The sequence below is a fragment of the Aptenodytes patagonicus genome, chromosome 1 (assembly GCF_965638725.1).
Source record: "Aptenodytes patagonicus chromosome 1, bAptPat1.pri.cur, whole genome shotgun sequence".
NCBI classification, from domain to species: domain Eukaryota; kingdom Metazoa; phylum Chordata; class Aves; order Sphenisciformes; family Spheniscidae; genus Aptenodytes; species Aptenodytes patagonicus.
In genome coordinates, this window is record NC_134949.1 from 173,766,585 (window position 1) to 173,786,199 (window position 19,615).

The window sequence follows — 19,615 nt, forward strand, 5'->3', positions numbered from 1 at the left end:
ATACACATAGTATATATTTTTATATATAACATTATATATGTAGCCAATATAATGGAGAAGAAAGCTGCTGCTAATTAAACATTTGTAAAATATTTTCAGGTATAGCAAAGAAATCTGACCTGTCATGTTTAACATCTTTATCAATGACCTGGAGGAGGTGTTACAGTGCACGCTCATCAATTTTGCAGATGAAACCAAACTGAAGGACCATTTGAGACACTGGAGGGCAGTGCTCCCTCCTCTAGATGGAGCTAGATGGGCTGGAGGAATTGGCTGACAGGTACCTAATGAAATCCAACAAGGACAAATACAAAGATCTGCTCCTGGGAAGGAAAACCCCTAGCAGCATTACAGGCTGGGGACTCACAGGCTAGGGAGCAGCTCAGGGGAAAAAGCCTCCGGTGGCTCTGGCAGCAGATAGGCCAAGAGCATCTGGGGCTGTATGAATCAGAGCATAGGCAGCTGGCTGAGACAAATGACTGCTTCTCTCATTCAGCACTCATTAGACTTCATCTAGGTTGCTGTGTGCAGTTTTGGGACCTCCTACACAGGAAAGACATAAACTGAGGCAAGTTCAGTAGAGGGCCACCATGATGGTCAAGGTTAGAGCAGTTACTCTGTATGCAGAGGCTGAGAGACCAGGGCTTGTTCAATGTGGACAAAGGACAGCTGATGAGGGACCTAACTGTAGTTTCCAGTATCTATGGGGAGGTCATCAAGGGAACAGATCCAGGCTCTTCACAACGACATGTGGCAGGAGGATGAGAGAAAACAGGAATAAATTGAAAGAAGTCAGCTTCAGGCTAGATGTAAATAATACCTTCTTCACCGTGAGGACAGTTGAGCAATGGAGCAGGTTGCTCAGAAAAGATGTACAGTTCTGTCCTTGGAAGTTTTCAAGACACAAGAGCTACCTTGTCTGACCTCAGAGCTGACCTTCTTTACAGCAGGAGGATGAGCTAGAGACATGAGATACTTTCCTACCTGAATTATTCTATAGTCTCATGATTCTAAGTCTCTATCTAAAGCTTCTTAATTCTTGATTCAACCGACATGAAGGGACGCTGGAATCACAGAGCCTAGAATCCGGATCCCTAGCACTCTCATAAGTTCCTCTGGAACTGTGGACTTTTGGAAGAACTATCAAAATCAATAGTAAGACAGTGGTTTGGATTTGGGGACTTTGAAATTTTCACATTAAATTTCAAAGACAGGGTAGTCTTGATCAAGAGACTTGGACCTTCATTCATCTCTCTTGAAATGCAGCATCATTTCATTACTCTTCCCTAATGAAAATACTAAAAAACCCTAATTAATTCAAAGGCCTACAGTCTACCTTTCTTATGCATGTGTTCTATTACAATCATACAATTGCTGCTCAATCAGAAGCAAGAAAAGGGTGTTAAAAACTTATGCATTGGCATCAAAGTGTCAGGGAGCAGAAAGGGCTGGCTGCTCCCCTGCAGTGAGGAGCCAGGCACCATGAGGATCCCAGGGCGAGCCATGCCCCCCCAACAGGCACCATCCCACAAGTCTTGAGGGTACTGGGCAGAGCTGGGGGCCAGTCATAGTGTCCATAAGCCGCTCCCAACATTTCAAATGGTGAGCCAGGACCAGGGGCCAGCTGGTGGATCCTGTCAAGAGCAGCAGGAGATGGGGCCAGAGACTAACTACACTGTGGGTCCAAGGGGCCTGTACAGGGAACAAGCTATCCAAAGTTCTGGGCTAAAGTCCAGAGATGGGGCTGGGAACCCACACACCCATGGTGTCACTGGGGCTGAGGCTGGGTGTCCAGGGCTGAGATGAAATGAGGCTCCTGAGATCCTTGTAAAGGAGTGCAATGGGGTTCCAGGTGAGGCTGTAAAGGCCAGTAAGACCTACTGGAGTCCTCATGGTCCTTACACAAAGGACATGCCTAGATATCAGACCATGATGTTATATGACATATTCACATTCCCCTAAGTGACCCTTTGTAATGCTGCATAGTTCCTGACAAGATGTTAAGTTTGTTATGAAGGAAACCAGAACTTAGCAGGAAGAGAGGAAAAAGCTGAGGAGATGGAGAGGATGATGGTATGGTGCATATTCAGATCTCATCTGCAGGATTAGGAACACAGCAGGTGTATATAGACAATTGTCCTGGTTTCAGCAGGGAGAGAGTTAATTTCCTTCCTAGTAGCTGGTACAGTGCTGTGTTTTGGATTTAGGATGAGAACAAAGTTGATAACGCACCGATGTTTTAGTTGTTGCTAGGTAATGCTTACACTGGCCAAGGACTTTTCAGCTTCCCATGCTCTACTGACTGAGAAGGCTGGAGGTGCACAAGAAGCTGGGAGGGGGCACAGCCAAACTGGCCAAAGGGACATTCCATACCATGTGACGTCATGCTCAGTACATAAACTGGGGAAAGCTGGTTGGGGGGGCCCGCTGCTCGGGGACTGGCTGGGCATCGGTCGGCGGGTGGTGAGCAATTGTACTGTGCATCACTTGCTTTGTGTATTATTATTATTATCATATTATTATTATCATCATTTTATTTCAATTATTAAACTGTTTTTATCTCAACCCACGAGTTTTTCTCACTTGTGCTCTTCCAGTTCTCTCCCCCATCCCACCGGGGCAGGGGGGAGTGAGCGAGCGGCTGTGTTGTGCTCAGTTGCGGACTGAGGTTAAACCACGACAGATACCTAACTCCATGTCTATAAATACAGACAGATTATTAGTATTTTAAGTTCATAGTTTAAACAATGTTTGTAAAACAAGGTAATATTTTACCTAGTTGCTTAGATGTGAAGGCAATTTGAAGTTTTGGGAGCATTTGATAGTATGAGAACCACAGAGGTCAGAGTAACATTGAAAATGAATAAAGTTCAAAGGATATACACAGTGTGAGGATGTACTCATATGAAAGAAGGAAAGAATGGGATGAGAAGGAGAATCAATGAATGTCGCAGACATCTGAACAAAACTTCAGATGTCTAAAGTCTTTTTCTGGTACTCAGGAATGCACTCCTTTTCTTCTGTGTTTTCAGTGAATTTCCCACAGTTTCTCAGATCTGGAGGCATTTATTTCAGTCAGAGAAAAGTGAAAGAGGGAGAATGAATAGCTAACCTTTAAAAAGGTTATACATCCATTTAAAAGCTATTTATGTTGCCAGTTTTACTTAGTCTGAGCATGCTTCACCACCCTTGTCATGCTACACACTTCATAACCTCCCATTAAATTTTTCAGGCTTTCCTGGTCTGACAGCCACTGGTAGTCACTTACTTAAATATCTCCCAATTACTTCCAGTCAAAGAATAAAGTTCCTGCATAAAATTACTATGCAAGTAACTGATAAAGAAAGTAGAAAGGCAAACAAAATCAGTCCAATGAAAATCAGTTTAGATTTAAACCCTTTGTGTCAGACACTTCAAAAAGACAGGTTTATAGCCATGTTCAGGTTTAGAGTACACAGGATCAAGCCTGGTGAGGGGAACCAGGACGGGAACCAGATGCAGCCCCAGGGTGTTCAGGCAGGACCATAGTGATGAGACTGAGCTGAGGTCAAGCTGGGAAAACAGTCCACGGATCAGGATCAATGAAATCAAGTACTGCTGCAGCTGAGCTGGACATCACCAAGACTACAACACAGCTCAGGTAACAACTGAAGACCCAGGCTGAAATGGGGCTCCTGGGCCCATGGGTAGGGTGTGTAAATGGAGGCCCCAGGTGAGGCTGATCAGGGACATTTCGGTTTATTGGTGCCCTCAGGACAGCCTACATGTCTCCTTTGTCTCTAACCTAAATCTTAAAATCACAGAATTTCCCAACTGCTGTTTTAAACACATGGCAATATACTTTTTTTTTTTTTTTTTAAGAATAATATAGATCTACCCAAATCAAAGGAAAAAAACCCAGAAAAGGTTAATTTTGTTACATACTTTATCAACAACTGTGTTAAAGATGAAGTGCTGCCAACAACTTTAAGTACATTTCATTAACATTTTTTTCTAGATAAAAGTTATTTGGTCTGAATTTACAGAGTAATCTATAATTTTTCTTACAAATATGTTATGCCAAACTACAGAAATCAAACAGGCCTAAAATGAAAATAAGTTTTAATATAGTCTGCTCCTATTGGCTCTGTCTAACTGCTAATGCAAGAGGAACAGAAATCAGTCCTTAACTCTAGGGAAATGGCTGGCATCCACTGCTTGAACTGGCTTGTATACACACTTCAAAGATTGCCCTTTGCAGAGCAGGCTGGCAGTGCCCCTATTACCACAGCAATGTCCTGAATCCAAAATGGCTCTACACATAATTATGATTTTTGTGGTTTTCCCAGTTTACTTCACTATCTTGCCAGTATAATGCTTAAGAAGGACTCAGCTGATGATACACTAGAAGAAACTTAAAGACTGTGCAATGCTTGGAAGATTAAAAATACAGGTGAATCTTCATCTAAAAATTGTATCAAACTTCAACAAAAATAAGTATGTACTATCAAATTTCACAACTATATGATGTTAATTTCCATAATAGGTCTTCTCATTCACTTCCACACTTGCTGTCTTCATGACATAGCTTGCTGGAAGTGGTGAGACAACTTCCTGAACACCTGAATGATTATGCATGCACTTAAAGTTCAACAAGATGAATTCCAAATTAATTATGTAATGAAGTTTCTTCTAGCACATTATCTGCAAGACAAACACCACTGGTTGGGTGGTACCACTCAACACAGCTTTGGTTTAGTGCTTTATTGAGTGAATAAAGTCACAGTTTCTCAAATTTGTTCCACTTTAATGTAAACACATCCTAGCATGTCTGGGGAAAACAGTTCTGCATGACAGATGAGAGGGAATAGCAATGAACAGTGTATAAACATTTTTTATTGCCTAGAGCTATATTTTTCATACAAGGCAGTCCTTTGGAAGTTTTTGTGGTAATCTTAAAGCTAAGAGAGGGTAAGCTTGTTTTTGATCCTCCAGATTCCGGTAGCATTCCAGAGTCTAACGTTTAGATTTAAAATTAAACCCACAATCATTATTGGTATCAGAGATTAATGGGCTTTAGTGTATTAAGGTAACAGTTTGAAACTGCTGCTTTTCTTTGGGCAAAAGGATTAGATTGGAATGGACTTCACATCAGAAGGCTAATTTTGTTCAGATGTAGTAATTTTTAATGGAATTTAAGATCATATTAGACATCTTTTTGTCTGTTTATGTATTTTTTCTATTGTCCTAAACCTTCCCAAACCTTTTCCTTTAAAAGTTTTTTTAAAACACATAAAAAATATACAAAGGAATTTTAAATTATTTCATCACTTGTTTCTTGTCCCACACAGAATAATAGAATATTCTGTAGATAATGACATTATGTACAAAATCCAAAATTCTTGTGGCATCCTGATAGTACACAGAGCCTTATAATTCCACCAGATTTGAATACATATCTAATTTCTTTATAGCTATCCCATGTATCTATATATAATTTCATGTCATAATAAATAAAATTGGGGAAATTTCTCTCTTTCCTGCTTCCTTCTTCTCCAAGAGTAGGTAGTATTTTATAGAATAAGTGGAATCCCAGATCTAGGCACCTTTTGAATTACAAATGATTTAAGGTAATATTAGTTCAAATGCCAACAATTGTACAGCAACATTATTCATGGCTTTTTGTTTTACACAATTTAATTGAAAGTTTATACAAAGCATAGTTCAGTATCACAATTTTATAATTGATTTCATGCAAATCAAAAAGTATTGTCGATACAGAATAATGTTCTTAACTTCATGTATGTTCTTGAACTATTTTTAACTAATGCTTTTTTTAATCAATATTTTTCTGTCAGCACTATTCAAATGAAGTTATACTTTGCACAGTCAGTTCTTCTACAATATGTATCTGTTTATGATTTTACATAGTATCTAAGAAAAGAGTCTTAGTAGTTGTTGACTTGATTCTGTTTAGACAGTGAACACACCCATAATAAGCATCAAAGGGATATCCCACACAGATTATTTACAGTTGTAGTAAATTTTCTAGAATCAAGATTACTTTGGATGCAGAAAATGTCATTTACATAAAGCTTATAGAAATGAAGAACAGAGCACCAGAAGAAAGCATATGGAAACTGTGTCAATTTAAGAAAAAAACAGGGGTGCTGAAACACTCAGTGAAGGCTATACAGTAAGATGGACTGCTTTTTATATTATTTAGGATCAAAGCAGTTACGTCAGTGGAACCATTTCATTTTCTTATTGCTTTTATGATCTCTTGGTAGGACTGATGGAAGGGAAAAAAAAACACCACCACAGAAACCATGAATTGCCTTTTATCATGTGATTGTCACTTGCATTCTGAAAAACAGAAAATAGAAATGTTTGAAACATCAGATGTTGATAAGATGTCAAATTCTTATGCATAGTTATTTATTTTGAGAGTGGCACAATAAGGGAAATCCAATAAAATCAATTTTCAGAGAATAAATAATACAGGGCTTGGTAGGACACTAAAAGGTCTCTGTCTCCCTAAGGCAGGATAAGCTATACCTAACCCATTGCAATTAATTCTGATTGTTAACTTGGTTTGACTTTTGAGCTTGGAGGTGGAATTTGATCTTGAGACTGAGTAACATGCTTAGATTTTGAAACACTTGAGAATCAAAAGCATAGCCTAGGAGAATCTGATCAAAACATGACATGTACTTGCTACTGAAATACAAAACCAGTGTTACAGATCATCATCATCAAAATATTATTTTCAGTTACTTATAATCACTAAAGAACTCTAAATATTTCTTCAATAAAGAAAAAAGGAAGACTGTATCATCTAAAATAAAACTATACTCAAAAGGAATAGCTAGTACCATATTTGTGTATGACTCAATAATTTTCACCAAATGCCAGTCAGAAAAGACATCACAAATGAAGAATCTGTACCAAATCATTAATAGATGAGACTTTAAACAACATTATCTGCCATGTAACTAAGATGTTCCCTCACTAATACCACAAAAGGTTTACTTTATTTGTCAGAAAAGCTGTTCAGTGCTTTCAAGAAAATAGTTTAGTTTTTTGCCATGTCATATAATGCATTAATATGAACTCACTTGAAGACATCTTTAGTAATGTATATTAAAAATAAAATACCACAGATTAGGAAAGTGCCATACAAAAGCAACCTAAGCATAAGTTGTTATGATTAACACGACCTAAAAAATGTATGGTAACTAATGCTCATTCTAACCTTGACTCAGACTTTGACTTTAATGAAGTCATTTTGGTTATCTAGGTTTTCCTGTTCTTAACAGAAACAACTTATACATCACTGGCGACAGTGTTAGAATGAATACTTAGGTTTTAGCTAGTAGAACGCTATATTTAAATAGTTGTATAATCTCATTAGAACTGATATAAATTGTGTTAATTTTTAAATTAATGTTGAATTGAGATAGTGATGAAATATATACACTTCACACTGGAACAGTTTAGAATGTGGTAATGGATGTCTAAATGAATCCCTCAACTGTGATAAAACAGCGGATTAAAAACAAAAAGATGGAAATTAAGACAAAATGGGCCCATAAGTTATTCATGAACAAGCTTAAAGGAAGCTGTGGAAACCAGCTCAATGTAGAGAAATATCTAAGAAATAAAAGTGAGAGAGAATTATAAAGGCAGGTTTTCTGTGTTGCGAAGTCTTAAAAAAAAAAATAGTGTTCTTTTCCTTACAAAGTAAAGAAGTCAAAGGTTTCATGAGTCCCAGATGGAAGGAAGTGCTACAGCTGTCAGAGAACCTACTGGCTTTCCCAGTATAATTTAATCTTTATTACCTTTAGTAAGTGCAATACAGATATTCAATGAAATTTTTAAACAAACAAAAATCCTTTTAGTCTTGAAATTTTAAAGTAGATTTAAAGAAAATTATTTTAAGTCCTCACATGTCAGGACTGGGAAAAAAAAAAAAAAAACTCATTTCATGGTGTCTATATGGTTCAAGCGTCAAAATAAGTTAGTGTTGGTGCACGTCAATGGTATTTTTAAAGACCTCATCTAAACGTATTACTTCATCCCCCCCCCCCCCCCCCCCCCCAGCGGAATCATTCCCACTTTGTAGGACATATAAGCTGGGTCATTTATATAGAAAAGAAGAATGCAAAGCAAATGCAGATGGATGTGGAGTTCTCAGGGAGTTTTTCAAATGTCATTGTCCAGATTTTTATATTTAACAGGTCTCTGGCTTCTGCAGTATTTTTAATTTGCTTTGATTTGTTCAGTTCAGATATTATAAAATCAAAAACACAAACAACACTACTTTATATATTACCTGATTATATAAACATCAGTGAAAGTATAAGCTTAATTACGGCACAGGTTATTTCTGATGTTTAGTTAAACCTACGTTCCTCACTCTGAATGGCACTGTGATCCATCAACTGAAAAAGCAATAGACATGGCAGAAGGTTCTATTCCTTAATGTAGACAACACCTTGGTGTTAATGCTGTTGAAAGGTTTTCTGAAGCCTTATGAATTCAAGAATGGAGTGACACACTGAGCTGCTTGGAGTAAGTTAAAATTCCAGACAAAGCATTTTCAATAATGTAAATACAAATAAAGGAAAATCCCATATTTAACATAAACTTGTTCGACCTCCTCCCTCCTTTATCTTCTTCATTCCATGGAACTGACCGCAGTTCTGGTGCAGTTACCCTTTCCTGTCATCCTGCCACTATCTTTTTGACTCCTGTGTATCTGATTGCTCTCTGGCTCTTTCATTCAACTCCATATTAGCATTCACTGCATAGCAAAATGGGGTCAAGAGTGATGGGATTCAATGTTCAACAAAACACGTTACTGAGAGATTAAAGAATGAGTGTACAGTATGTCATTTACTCTGCAGTCATTTATATGCCATTGCTAGGACAACTGGCAGCAAACTAACAAAGTCATCAATGACTTAAAGCCAAGGATAAAATTCTACAAACAGACACATAAACAACCACAATTTCATGACAGTTTATGGCTGAGCTTTAGTTAAATGTATATAAAATATATTACATGTAACGCATTATACAATCTCTGTTGAGTGACTTTTCAGTCTTGATTCAGGCAGTGTATTCATACCGTTAGTAAGACCGAAAAAATCGTGGACCAGGTTTCTAAGATAGAAAATGGTCTCAGAACACCCCTCTTACACTATAAAGGCAAAATTATGTTTTTCAATGCTATGACTAACTTGAAATAATCTGAGATACTGGTATGAGTCTCAGGAATGAATATTTAAATACAAGGTATTTGAGAAAGTAAGATAATGTTATCTTCATTTGAAAGAGGACCAATGTCTTCCCATCAAGAAAAACAAGGATAACAATGTATAAAAGGTATATGGTAATGCCGTAGTCATTGGAAAGAAGAACAGTGAAAAAGGACAAACAAGTAAGAACTGTAAGAAAGCACTGACACCATAGAAACATGAAGAAATAGAAGAAACAGCAACATCTATAGAGTGTGTTTAATATACATGCTGTTATGTACTTATATGCATGTATACTTGTTCACATATATTTACATATACATATATGTACTTGTGATATATATGCTGATAAGAAGATAGCTCAATCTGTTTGTCTATATTCATATATTTTATATTTGTCTGTTTCTTCAGGAACATGGATGTTCCTTGAAGTGTTTCCTAGTAAAGAAATGATGTATCCTGGGATGTAGAACCAAAGGCACTTCTTAGTTGTTAGGACCATACTCCAAAACCCTAGCAAGGATTCCTCAAACATAACCCTTTTCAGAGTTCAGCTATGTAAAAAGGAGATTCAGGCTATGAATATCTCTTTTAAAAAAAAAAAAAAAATCTGTTTTCTGTTTGTTTTTAATTTTGTTGTAGAGATGCTATAAGACTCAAACTTCTTTATTAGGCTGGTCTATTTCTGTTACAGCATCTGTTTTACTCCCCTCCCACCCTCACTACCACCCCCATGCCCCAGTTGTAAATACAGAACTGTATGTTGTCTTAGAAGTCATTAAAACAATTTTAAAGTAAATCTGATATTTGACAAGCAGTTGCACTGTGACTCTCCCTCAAGACTGGAGTGACACGCTGAATTGCTTGGAGAGAGTTAAAATTCTGGACACAACATTTTCAATAATGTGCAGCTTAGGCAACATTTTCTTAGACATCCATATAAGATTGAAGTCTTTACAGTGCTGGTGGTTACTGAAGACCAGCACAAGTTTCTGAAAACACTGGACAGTTTTTTATTTGTACTAAATTTCCAGAGCTGTAGAAATTCATGGTGAATATTTTTACATAAAGATTTCTAAAAGTTGTTTAAAAAGTAATGTTCTATTTCAGAAAGGTTTGAAAAAAACATTTCAAATTCAGAACTTTAATTCTCCACCACTGTGTGATAAAATCTTATGGTTTTGACTGCCAGAGAGAGAAGAAAACTGTGACAAGTTTTTGCATTCATAAAGAGAGGTAAAAATGCTTTTCTTCCTTGAAATATTTAAAATTAAATTCCTGTTTGCCTTGATTTTACTGCCTAAACAAATAGGGGTCTAATTTTTATTTCTTAATTTTTTTTCACCCCGCTACATATTTAAGCTCTGGAGCTTTAAAAAAAAATAAAAAATAAAAAGGTGTGGGGGAAGACGTTTTAAAACTTTGTTGTAGTGTAAAACACAGATCAGTCTTAGGGAGACAAAAGTTCTGAAAACAAATCATAAATAGGTTTGTTCTGTGTGACACGTAGAGTAGGGGATGGAAATTACCATGGTGCTATTGGTGTATTTCAGGTGAACTAGCCAATGAAATAGTGTAACAACTCAAGTATTTTGGCTTGATATGTGGTTATTGCAAGAAAGCAATAGACTGAAATTGTTGGAGTAGATAGGCTACTGTCAAGCAAGCTGGCCAGACTCACATCTCTATTGTAGCTGTTCCCTAGCCGGACTAGCAACGAAAACAGGAAAGCGTTGGTGCTGTGTAATTGCCTCAGTCCTTCTTCCTTTCCTTTGCTGTCCCTGAGAATCCTCATATTACCTGTTTGTATAGCTCATTTTTCTACTGTTTCACAGCCAGTAACCATCTCCTAACTTAATGACCATCTCCTCCACTACACATCATCTCATTAAGGCAATCCTTGTTGTTACATTTCCCTATGGACATGCAGGAATCTCAGACTGAAGTAATGACTGCTGTTAATTAGGCTAAACCAATAGCTGAATAGAGGAGGAATTTCTGAGGAAGTTACACCTTACAAACTCTTAGAGCCCAAAGTGAATCCTCCAGTTGCCACTTTACAATGAACAGATTCCTCACTCTCCTTCTTCACCACAACTGGAAAACTTACTTGAAGGTCCAAATGTTAGCAACAAATGGTCTAAAAGATTAGGAAAAACCAAATACAATTTTGAAACATCAGTAGGGCTTCACAATGCTTCTATGCAAATTGGTTCTCTTATACTGTGCCATTTTATTGATGTGATTTCTATGGCCTTAAACTTTTGCTATCATTAGATTTTTATCTTATAAAACAATATAATTTCTGATATTTGAATAACAAGACTTGTTACAAGTAGAAATTTGAATATTTCTTAATAATTTCTGGAATTACAATAAGACTTTGTGCTTTTTCCCTTCTAGTAAAGTGAGACAGTGTTATCTGGGCAATGGTTAAATTAATAAACTGAGGACTGTGGAGGAAATGGGTATGTTTCTTCCATTTTCCTCATATTAATTCTCTGATCTCCTAGTACTATATACACCATTATTCAAAAGAACCAGAGGTGAATGTGTAGCAGGAGTACAGCTTGATTGTGCAATCATATCAGCAAATAAAACCTGAGTGAAAGGGAAAGCTAGAACACAGGAACACGATGCAAAAGAGCTTCACGGTGTTCAGTAACAAAGCAGCTTTGAAAAGTTGCCAGAAGAACTTATAATCTGTGGCACAAATACCTCTGTCCTTACTGCAAGGCTAACACAGGAATGGCAGAAATACAATATGTGTGTCAGTGAATAAATTGTCCTTGGCTAACAGAGTTTTTCTAAAGCTTTGTTAGAGTACTTCAGGAAATAACAACTTATGATGAAACTATACAATGCCAACAGAGTAGGTATGTACATGTAATACCAGGGAAAATAAGTCTTCCACTTAACATTTGCTGTGTTCATTCATTTATACTAATACTGCAATTTCAGAGATGTGGCAAACATTGGGGGCTTTTTTGTTGGGTTGGGGGGAAGGTGTTGAGGGCTAATTGTGGACTGTTATTACAAATATTATTTTTCCACTTATTCTTGTTAAACATAACCATGTCTGATTCTATATTCTTCTTGATGGGTGTTTTAAAACCCTCATTTTTATTAAGGAAGGTTGCTATTTTTTTCTCTAGAAAAGAAAATAAAAGCAAACAAATGTAACTATAAAATTACTCTTAATTAATTGTATCTTGCTCTCCTCATATTTTTCAGCCTGAACAAAGGAAAAAGACCTAGGAGGACACTCAAACAGAGGACCCCTCACAGTTCATGTTGCCTCAATGTGAGCTCACTCACATGGAGAAAACCATCTTTCCTCTATAAGTAAGTTTTTTAAATGCAGTTTTGGAAGGGAGGATTCTAAGATTACATCTGCAGGCAGGTAGGTAAGATACATATTTCCCTATGAATATCAGCTTTCCAAGGAAAACTTTGTCTGTCCTTGGTGTTGAGGAGCTGGCACTGAGGTTCTCAACTTTATATCTCTTTTTTTAGACCCTTTGCTATATAAGCTGCCCTTAACTACTTTATTTGTGCTGCATAATAGTTTTCCATTTGTCGGTCTCTATGCCAAAAGCTCTTACTCTTTTTAGAGCTTATTTAATGGCCAGTATCTTTCTGTGGTGTTTCTTCAGGTGCAGTCACTATCTCTGTAAACCTTATTATCTATTACTTTGTCACTGCAACTCTTCAGTTGCAGATCAGAAGAAGAAATAGTATCACTTCAAAAGGGGGGATAAAGAGAGGTTTTAGTACAGGAGTAAGGTAGTGATATAGGGTGGGTCATGTCAAGGGTGAAGAAGCAAATTACAGCAGAGGTGAAAAAGGGTTGGGAAGTGAATCATATGGTGGGTTACAGGATCAAGGAGGGACCAATGTGGGCAGTAGCACTGTGAGAGGGAGATAATTTACACCCTTTTGGAACTTTCATGAACTGTCATCCATAAAAACTTGAGGGAAAATAATATTCTTCATGAATGTTTGATATTCAAAGCGATTAAAAAAATTGCAAATGCTCCTGTTCCTTTGTCTAAAATAATTTTTCATTCACTTTGGATGCAATCCAGAGCTTATTTGGTTTTAAGTCTTGAATTGGACACATTACCATCTTAAATGCAAACTGACAAATGTCACAACATAATATAATAATAAACTTTAATTTGGGGGCATCTATGCCTGTGGGCATCTGACAATAGTAAGTTGTAAATGAAAATATAATTAAATGTACTCAGCTAATATTCCTTCTTACATCAATCTTCTTATGCCTTTGAGACAACATTTAAATCACTATAATAGGAGAGAGAAATATTGCAAGGTTTGATTGGATTTTTCCCAGTGTTTCGAATAAGAAAACTAAATTCTGCCTGTATCACAGCATGTGGGTCTTTTTTTTTTAAAAAAAAAAAAAAAAAACAAAGCACTAAATAAGACATAACCACCTAGATTTTACACTGCCAAAATCTGTGAAATCCATAAAATATTTTAGTCACATGGGGACATTAATAATCTTTTATTCTACAACAAAAATTACAATTAGAAGGAAACTTCAAACAACATATAATTGAAAATTTCAAAACCAAGAAATGCTTAATGTCAAGACAAATAATGCTTTGTAACATTATCCTAATGGAAAATATCAGCATAGTGATGACTTTCTTGCCTTCTCAAATAGAAACCACAATCACTGATTTAAAAACCCAGTTAACTATAGAACAATTACAAATAAAATACATTTATATGTCACAGCAGATATGGTAATCATCATAGACGCTGAATAAAGTGGTTGTTCTTCAGAGCTGTTCTCAGTTTCAGTTGTGAACATCTTTCAAGTAAAACCACACCTCTCTAAATTTTGATTATAATAGTGCTACCACTTTCCCCAAGCTATACATTTGTATAGCTGGTAATTGTATTTCTTTGCAGGCCTAACGAGCTTGGCATCTGAGAAAGCTGAATTTCAGGTTTCTCTGAAAAGCAGGATGATGTGAATCAGATTCTTCAAAGTAAATTGAGATTAATTTTGTAAAAAGATACATGGTTCTCAAAAAAAGAAGATTCTATCAAACATACACTTGCCATTCCTTCTATAAGTCTCTATAGAAAATGAGTTGGCCTTAATTTCCCCCGTGTTTTTCAAATTCGGGATTCTTTCCCGCAAAACCTAGTATTGGGGAAAAGATTCATCTTAAAAAGATGAGGAAGTCCTGGGCTTGCCTTTCAGTCAATCTTAATGCCATCTAATGTTGCATGAATCATGCCCCAGAGTTGAGATTCTTTTGCCCCATTGATCATAAACTAAGTCTAGAATGGTGAGTTCAGGCATAAACTTTTACATTGTACATGCGAAGTATGAAAAATGCCACTCATTTTTTTCTGTCAGGAAATGAAGCCTGAAGCTTTTTATATTCTCAGTTCCTTATCTCACAGCCCAGGGGAATCCCTGCCCTATGTTTGCATGGAGGTTTGTTATTTACAAATCTACAATATCATTTCACTTTTGTACTTGGTTTTCTTTAAAAATGTTCAGGCCAAAGTATATTAGCATTTAATAAAGTTTGTAAAATATTGAAAATAGATACTTGTGCTGTCTTTTTTTTCACATTTATGCTGGTTTAAATATTGAAATAAAATATAGTGCTAAAGAGGTATTATCACTGACAATTTGTTTTTAAAGAAATCATTCTGTAAGAAAATTCTGGTTTTGTTTTCCTTTTGGTTACACAAAAATGGGATTTAGATGTTTAATGTCCCATAGACAGAAGATCCCATTCTCTCAGCAGCTCTATTATAGACGTTCTAATTTATTCAATATTGAGGGTCAAACCATTTTATCATGAGCTGTTAAAAATTTTTCTTGTGGCTTTTTTAATTTGTGACAAGTGTGTATGTACCAAATTTGCATGATATTATTTCTATTCCCTTAGTACATTTTTTTTAAAGAATAAGCTAATTACAAATACTAAAGCAATGAAGAATACAATCATGAATTGTGCTGAAATTATCTATCTTGCACTAGCCAAAGATGCTACGTGTTAAAAAAAAAAAGAAATCAAATCTTCCTGACTTCAGAGATAATCATACCTGTTATCTAGCACAGGAACAGTTGTAGCAGATCAATCCAAAGATCCACAAAGTCTTCCATTTTTTTTTCCTGTCAGTGGCTAAAAGTGGATGTTTAAGGAAAGTTATAAGAACAAGACATAAACGTAAGCTTACTTTCCCTGCAAATATTTCCTGTTTTCAGAAGTCTCTGATTTAGGAACTTCCTGTGTGGCAGTTGAGTTGGGTTGGGCCTGGCTGACAATAGTGTTAGCATACAAACTTCAGTTAGCCCTATAAGATAAAGGAGTAACTTATTTTTAAATGTAGAGGAGTAGCTTGAGCATAAAGAACCTGTTAATCACTGTGAAAGTTGTAAACTATGGAGAAACTTCCCAAAAAAGGATGGAAAGGGAACAAAAGATGGATGAAAAATTGACACCATCAGAGAGAAATTTTGGAAGAGACTCAAAGATCAAGGAGAAAAAATGGAAAAGTGGTGTGAACACCTATGAGCTAGAGGCCTGAGCTGAGGATTTAGGTGAACAGATCAATGGAAAGCAGACATATCTGCCAAAGGAAGCTGCAGGCGAACCTTTCCTTCAAGAGAAGATTATCAATGACTACCTAGTGACCTGAGTGAAACTGACACCCTGTGATGAAAGTGCCTCACCGCTGCGCAAGGGGAGGAGGAGGATGCATTGATTCTGACCGGAAGACTGTTGCACGTTGGTAAGTTAATGATCCACACAACAGATAATATGAGTAGGCGCAGACCTACTTTGTGCTGTGCTGTCCTGCACATCCAGTGTGGCTTTCAGGCTGTGCTGTGCTGCACAAATCACCTGGCTGCAGGATAACCTCAGCCAGCTCATTGTAACAGAGAAACCGGCAAGTAGTTCCCACTTGGTACCGGTGATTACACCCTCTACATGACTTTGCCTTTTAGATAAAAAGCAACAATAAGTTCTCGTGTGAAAATCCTTTAGGAATAGTTGCTTTTTTGCAATAAAATTATGTGATAGCTAGAATGACTAAAAGGGTGAGTTTCTTTCCACAGAGAGAATCTCTGCAGCACGCTGTGGGAAAATCCATCTGGGCTCCATCCAACGCTGCATATCTGGAGGATGCACGTGACTGGATGAAGTCCACTTGTGAAACCACTGTATACTGTGATCCATAAGAGAAACCAGTTTGGGAGCATATTCAAGCAATAAGAAGCTTTCAAAAAAATTAGACCAAAAGTAGTGCAGGCGACATTCTTGGCCCTGTCTAAACTGGTGATGGGGTAAAAAATGTCCTCAATACTGCCTCACTAGATAGAATCTCCTAGAATGCATGGCAAAAGAACCCTGAAGAGATCCAAGTCCAGCCACTGGGATTTTGGAGCCACAGCTATTGGGGATCAAAAGTTAACTATTTAAAAAAAAAAAAAAAACAACAAACAAAACCAAATCAAAACAAAAACAACAAAAACTATTAAAAAAAAACCCCAAACTATTAAAAAGCTATTGAATTAAAGTGTTTTGATAACTTGGTCCATTTAGTCTCACACTGTCAATTTTGTCATGACTTGTGACATCCTGAACCAAAAGTTTTGGGTTTGTATTTATCAGGTTTTGTTAGCGTTTTTTTGTTAGGGTTTTTTGTGTTTGTTTTTTTGTTTTTTCTTACATGACTGCTGCTGAATAATATATAAAAGAGTGAATGTGACAAAAAAGGAACATGAATTCCGATGACTGATAGCAACACAGCTTTTGCCAAAATCAGTTGGCTCTATTACTCAGTACAGCCATATTAGAATTAATTCAAAATTCCCTCTGTAGTCTTTCGATCACAAATGAAAGAGTCTGAATCTTAATCAGTTGGTGGATCAGAAGCTAGTTTTAAAACACACTGAAACCCTTTCCCTTAACTCACAGAGGCTTGCCTGAGGACCTGCAGGTCATATAGAATAAATAGAGCACGGGGGGAAATACATGCATTTTTTCAAAATGATGGTAAGTAGTGCTGGATCTTGAGTTATTCATATTCTTCTCAGTATGACAGTGCATGATTCTTAGTGCAGTATTCTTAAGAAAATAGCTAATTAACATAAAAATCAATATTATGAGAAAAAAGGTTAAAGCAAATTGAAAATTAAATACAATTTATTTTCTGTAAGACGAAGTTGAAAAGTTGTTTAATTTGACATGAAAATGGAATGGACCAATGCATACTTCTCTTTGCCTATAGCATTTAAATACAAAAGAGTTTTCACTTTAGTTTCTTCCTTCCTTTATGTATAGAAATCATATACAAATAGTCACGATCACAACTTGTTGCAAATAACCATAATGGAGATCTATTTCACAAAAAGCAAGAAAATAAACAATCAGGGAAATAGATTAAACCTGTGAATAAAGTGATGACATACATACTATATGGCTTTTTTGTAAAACAAAAAAAGGTTGAATTATAGCCAGTTAACAGAGACATTTAATCTACACTGTTTTGATTTAATTTTCTTTAAAATCTTGTATGCTAAAACTGCTTGACCACTTTTTTCCCTCTTAAAATGCAAATTTTAAACTATAAAAAAGGTATTAGAAAATAAAAAGACATTATCTTACATTTCAGAGCTACGTCCTGAAAATCATCAAAGTATGAAAAAGCAACATTCCTTATATTTGAAGCACAGAAATGAAAACCCACATGTAGTAAAATCCAGCTGTTCACTGGAATGTAGGTGTCACATGGAGCCCTAATGAAGGTTTAATCCTCAGTCTCCAAGTAGTTTTACAAATCACTGGATAGTAGAGACTATAAATTTGCTTAATTCTACGTGGTTCAATCTAAAATTAGATACTGTTTGGGTAGTAAAAATATAGACATGAAGAAGATCGTTTTAATCTCAGAATAAGATTTCAACAGTAAAATTTCATAGAATATAAAGCCTTAACTTCTGAGTAATATCTACAGAAGTTAACAGCTTACTTTGAACACTTTATTTCACACACACATAAAAAAATCATTTATATTTAAATGTCAGCTTTTTTTAAAAAATAGAATCCCTTGTTTCATTAAACATTTTTTAGGGGAGCAAAACTCTGACTCATACTCATACCTTGACATATCTACTACTAGCACAGTAGCAGTGAAGATGCAACTCTGCAATGTTTAGGGAATCTCTGCTAATAGTATAAACCATATAAGTGCTTGTAATCTGAAGAACTACAATCTGAAAAGATTTTTTTGATGGATCTAGGAGACAAACTAGCTCCTGAATTTTCTTCCCTCCTCCACATGAAAGAAAATAATAGCACCTTTGTCCTTTCTTGGGGATTTCACTGACCCTTTTCTCTACTAAGTATTTTTAGATGCCAAGTTTGCAGGTGATACTAAGCTGAGTGGTGTGGCTGATATCTAGAGGGAAGGGATGCCATCTAGAGGGACCTTGACAGGCTAGAGAGGTGGGCCCATGAGAACCTCATGAAGTTCAACAAGGCCAAGTGCAAGGTCCTGCACCTGGGTCGGGGCAATCCCAAACATGGGTGCAGGCTGGGGGATGAAGGGATTGAGAGCAGCCATGTGAAGAAGGACTTGGGGGTACTGGTACTGTACCAAATACTGGTAATATTTGGTACAAACTGGACCTGAGCTGGCAATGTGCGCTAGCAGCCCAGAAAGCCAATAGCATTCTAGGCTGTATCAAAAGAAGCGTGGCCAGCAGGTCGAGGAAAGTGATTCTGCCCCTCTACTCTGCTCTGGTGAGACCTCACCTGGAGTACTGCATCCAGCTCTGGAGTCCTCAGCACAGGAAACACATAGACCTGTTGGAGCAGGTCCAGAGGAGGGCCACGAAAATGATCAGAGGGCTGGAACACCTCTCCTATGGAGAAAGGCTGAGAGAGTTGGGGTTGCTTCAGCCTAGAAAAGAGAAGGCTCTGGGGAGCCCTTATAGGGGCCTACGAGTACTTAAAGGGGGCCTACAGGAAACATGGAAAGGGACTCTTTATCGGGGAGTATAGTGATAGGACGAGGGGTTATGGTTTTAAACTGAAAGAGGGTAGATTTGCATTAGTTATTAGGAAGAAATTCTTTACTGTGAGGGTGGTGAGACACATGAACAGGTTGCCCAGAGAAGTTGTGGATGCCCCCTCCTCAGAAATATTTAAGACCAGGTTGGATAAGGCTTTGAGCAACCTGCTATAGTGAAAGATGTCCCTGCACATGGCAGTGGGGTTGGAACCAGGTGACCTTTAAGGTCCCTTCCAACCCAAACCATTCTATGATTCTATGATTCTATGATTCTATGATTCTATGATTCTATG